Raw genomic sequence first — 4,901 nt, forward strand, 5'->3', positions numbered from 1 at the left:
ATTTAAATAATTATTAGTTAAATTAAAAGGGTATTAATGTCAAATCCTATATGTAGTAATTATAACTAACTACTTTCTCTCTCCTCAAAATCATCTCAAATCTTTAAATTTATGTAACTCTCTCAATTTATATTATTTTTTTGCAAAAAATATATCAAATTAAAGATAATTTAATAAGAATTCCAACGAGATCTCAATTGCATATGTTCCGACGATGTTCGGGTGATGAAATTTGATAAATTATATTTCAATTTTCATACATGTTGGTAAATAGCTTTTATCAATAAATACAACAAAAAATCTCAATATATTGTAGGCAAAATCTAAATATTATGCATGTCCAATCTCAATAAAAATGTGTTGATATTTTCTTGTCCTTGCATTGATATTCTAATGTCATATTGTTGATATTTGTAATACACAATGTTGATATAAAAAAACACCCACGAAAATTATCATATGATAACATAATGATGATATTACCCTTTTGTTGATATTTTGTCTACTATTTATTGAGATTTGTAAGCTTTAATTTCATCTAGTCATTTTAAAATCTAAGGGTGGAGATTTAGTCTTGATTTTGGATTAGAGTGCTATAAGCATTAGAATAGGACCCTTATATGGCTATAGTCTGTGTTAAATAAAATGTCAATAAATTCAAAAGGTCGTCATTTATAGTTGGGCTTTTATATAGTCTTGAATCGAGTGCGATTAACTCGGACTACTCTATAAAATACTACTCATATATATAGGCCCAATATAAATGTTCACTTTTGAATTTATTGATCATATTTAAACAAGGGTTTTTGGCTTTAAAAACCATAAATTTTGCTTAAATTCTAGTTTTTCCCACAAACTTTCAAATTTGTTTTTAAAACCACGAACTTTTGATTTGTTTGTTATTTTCCAACCCGACCCGAATACCAAATCTCCGGTGCAAAATTGTCCAACGTGGACAATCGGAAATATGACTTGGAAACTGATTTTTTGACCGTGAAATAACACTATTTTCTGAATTAAAACTTAAAATTAAATAAGTAATCTTCAAAGAAAATTTTTGGACCAGAAATCTGCTATTTTGAAGCTCTTTCAATCTGCAAAAAATTTAAGAAATAATCATCAATGAATTTCCGGAGATGCAATCAACAATTCTTGAGATACTCCTTCACCGAGAGCTCTTCAATCTGCAATTCATGCTGCCAAATCTCTTTCTCAGCTCTGCCTCAATTCTCTCTCACAGACGCGGCGCAGCTTTGCTGCCTCCGTCGAATTGAAGGTAGCTTGAGCGATCAGATGCAGCCACCACCGTTCCCATCTTCACCGGGGATCTTACGTCTAGTCTCCGTTCTCTTCTAGCTCCGTTCAATTCACGCTATCACCTGTTCAATTTCATCTCGTGAAGATCCGCTGCCGCCATTACTGCTGCTGCCCTTGTGTCGCCTCCACCAGCTCATCACCGACACTCAAATCTTCGCCGGCCACATCGGCACCGTGCAGCTCGCCTCCGTTTCCGTCGAGAACTCCATCATCTCAAGGCAGAACGCCGATCTCCCCTCTCCATCGCTCTTCTCCTTCTTGAAACCATCCTCGTCTGTCTCTGCCGCCTTGCATCGGGTTGCTGGTTTCGTAGACGGCGCCGCTGATGATGCAGCTGAGGCGGTCGAGATCGGAGTAGTTGAGGGGAGAGGAAGGGGGTGGCGGCGCTGAAATTTGGGGAGGCCTATAGGGAATATGGCAAAGATGAAGGATTGGAAATGGGTATTCATTAAAGATGAAGGGTGGAAAAAGTGAATATGGCAAAATTGAATAAGACATGTGGCATTGCCAAATAGGATATCACTTGTGATTTTATTGCCAAATAGGATTGAAAATGACACATAGACGAGTCGGCTTTCACATGTGACCCGCCTTGGGAAGAACCAAACGAATCAAAAGTTCGTGAATTTAAAAACAAATTTCAAAGTTGGTAGAAAAACCGAAATTCGGACAAAGTTTATGGTTTTTAAAGCTAAAAACCCTTTAAACAATTCGTACTAGTCCATAAAATACTATGCTGACTAAAGTAAATTCATAAATGATACTACCTCCGTTCCCCAAAATTTGCTACACTTTGACCTGACACGGGTTTTAAGAAATGTAATGGAAAGTGAGTTGAAAAAGCTGGTGGGATGTGGGTCCTACTTTTAAAGTATTAGTTTTTATTATAAAATGTGAATAAGAATGAGTTAGTGGAATATGAAGTCCACTACCAAAAATAGTAAAAGTGAAGTGTATCAAATTTTCAGGGACGGACCGAAATAGTAAACTGTATCAAATTTTCAGGACGGAGGTAGTATACAGTAATTAATTAAGTCAAACATAACTGGTCTATATTAGTCCTTAGTCCTCATCCTATAGTATATACGGAAAAGTTCAAACAAACCGAATAAAACAACTCAAACAAACTAATTAATCACCTCAAACAACTCAATTAACAAACAAACCGAATAAAACATCAAACCCACAATTAAATAATTAAAAGTTCATTTCATCACTTAGGCCCCAAAGCCAAATTTCTCCTTTCTTCTAAAATTTTCGGCCCAAACTAAAAGAATTAACATGGCTCCCAAAGGGGGAGCTCAAACCCAAAAAAAAAAAAAAAAAAAAACCAATCACATATTAAAAAAAAAAACTTGGGGCGCCTCCTTCTTCCTCCTCCAACACCACCCCCCTCCCCCTCCCCCCCAACATCCCACCCACGTAGGAGTAGGTAGATACGGTATACCTTACCGAAACCACCATACTCTATATCTTACCATAAATGCGGTATGCAAAAAAATTATACCTTTACCTTACCAAAATTTTCGATATACCGAACTTTGGTATACCTTATTTTCGGTATGACGAATTTTTCAAATAATATTATTGTGATAAAATTTAATTCATTAATGATGTACTTAATTAATTAAGTCAAACATAAATGGTCTATATTAGTCCTTAATCCTCATCCTATGGCCTATGGGGTTATATATACGGATTGATTTAAATAAAAACTATTTTTATAATAAATTCTATAAACTATTTTCAACCCTATATCATGAAAATTTATGATGAATTTATCACTTTGTGATTTAAATTTTTTAACTATGTGGAGTATAAGATAATAGTATGATTTTATTACTTTAGTAGTACTATATATGTTTTGTTAGTTTCAAATTTTCATTACACCCACTATTGTATTGTAGGTTAACATGTGGGCTCGATTTTATACCCACATAATCACCATATATCCATTATGTATATTTTGTATTTTTCACCACACCCACTATTGTATTGTACGACTTTTCCTTCAATGTTAACGTTTTTCAGACTTCGAGACATGAACATTGATATGATACGAACAAGTTCCATTGTTGCATAGCTTGTAATTTTCCTAAAGAATATAAATTTTGGAGTTGGTACGGATTTTAGTGCATTATTGATAAAGTAAGAGAGAGATAGAGAAAGTTTTTTAAGTATTTTTAGTAAAGAATGAGTCTCATTTCATTAGAAAGAAGAGTTTTTACATAATTAGAATGTTCATACTCTTTGGAAGCGGACGAAAAAGAAAATAGTGCATACTCTTTATGGACTGAAGGAGTAGTTTTTTAATGCTACTAATATTTAGCTTTTGTTATAAATCGATTATGTACTTTAGTTATTCCATTATATTGGTGTTTTAACTATAGCATTATCTTTACAAATGTGTTTAGACTATCATCAATAGTACTCTAAAACTAAAATGGACTAGTCAATCTTACTAATATAAAGTGATAGTTTATTGAAAAGTCATTTTTGCTATTTTTGGAGGGAAAATGTATAGCTATTTTATTTATCCTTTTGGTCATTTTGAAAAATGACAACATTGGACAGAAAAGAGGCAGATATTATTGGACAAAAAAATTGGTCAGTGGCTTCTCAAACAAGATAAAACACCTATACATACACACACCTTTAATTGAAGCTGCATTTTTATTGATTGATTAACTGATAATTTTATTTTTCATTGCAGCATAGCAGGAATCTTGGAATCCGGCGACAGCTCCGACGATGGGTGACGAAGGCAGCAAGGCTGATGGAGGCGGGGCAGTGGCGGCAAGGCGGTGACTGGCTACGAGAAAGTGACGGATCCGGGGCGAGAGAGATAGGGCGAAAGGTGTGAAGACAAAAAAGAAGAGGAAGAAGAGAGAGAATTACAACAGCGATGAAGGCAGCTACCAGGCAGTGCAGACTCGCCAAAATCCTCCGGCGGTTGTGTGAAACCGTGAGAGATTCGTGAGAAAAAAAAACGAGAAGAAGAAAGGGTTTCATGGAATAGTATTAGTTATTGTATTCTAATTGGGCTATAATTTTGGGCTTTTAATATAGCATATAATTTGTGTTCATATAGAAGTAGTATATAATTAATATTCTTTTTAATTTTAATTGTATACTTCGTATATATTCATATTCGATAAAAGTTAGTACAAAGTACTTAAGACAATAAAGGAAGAAGAACACTCCATCTCCACTTTTTTTTTAAGTTATACGAAGAGAGAAGAGATAATTGAATTATTTGTTATAGAAACCAATTTTGGATTAGGATAATATATTAATTGATTTTCATAATCTTAGCAATTTATTATTATTATTATTATAATTGTTCTTATTGTCTTTCTTTCAATTCTTCAAAAAAAATATATGATATCCATTTGCTTTATTAGTTTATTACAACAAATATTGTGATATATGCAACATTCTAACAATTGTAGAAATTGACTGTTAGGATAAATAATAAAATGAATTATATTTCATGTTTATTTGGATAAATATAATACTTATCAATTATTTTGATTATAAAATACTGTATAAATAATTGAAACTGGTGAACTATTTATTCCTTC

Source organism: Salvia hispanica, chromosome 5 (assembly GCF_029641045.1).
Source record: "Salvia hispanica isolate PSC_SH4W2 chromosome 5, Shi_PSC_v1, whole genome shotgun sequence".
Lineage (NCBI taxonomy): Eukaryota > Viridiplantae > Streptophyta > Magnoliopsida > Lamiales > Lamiaceae > Salvia > Salvia hispanica.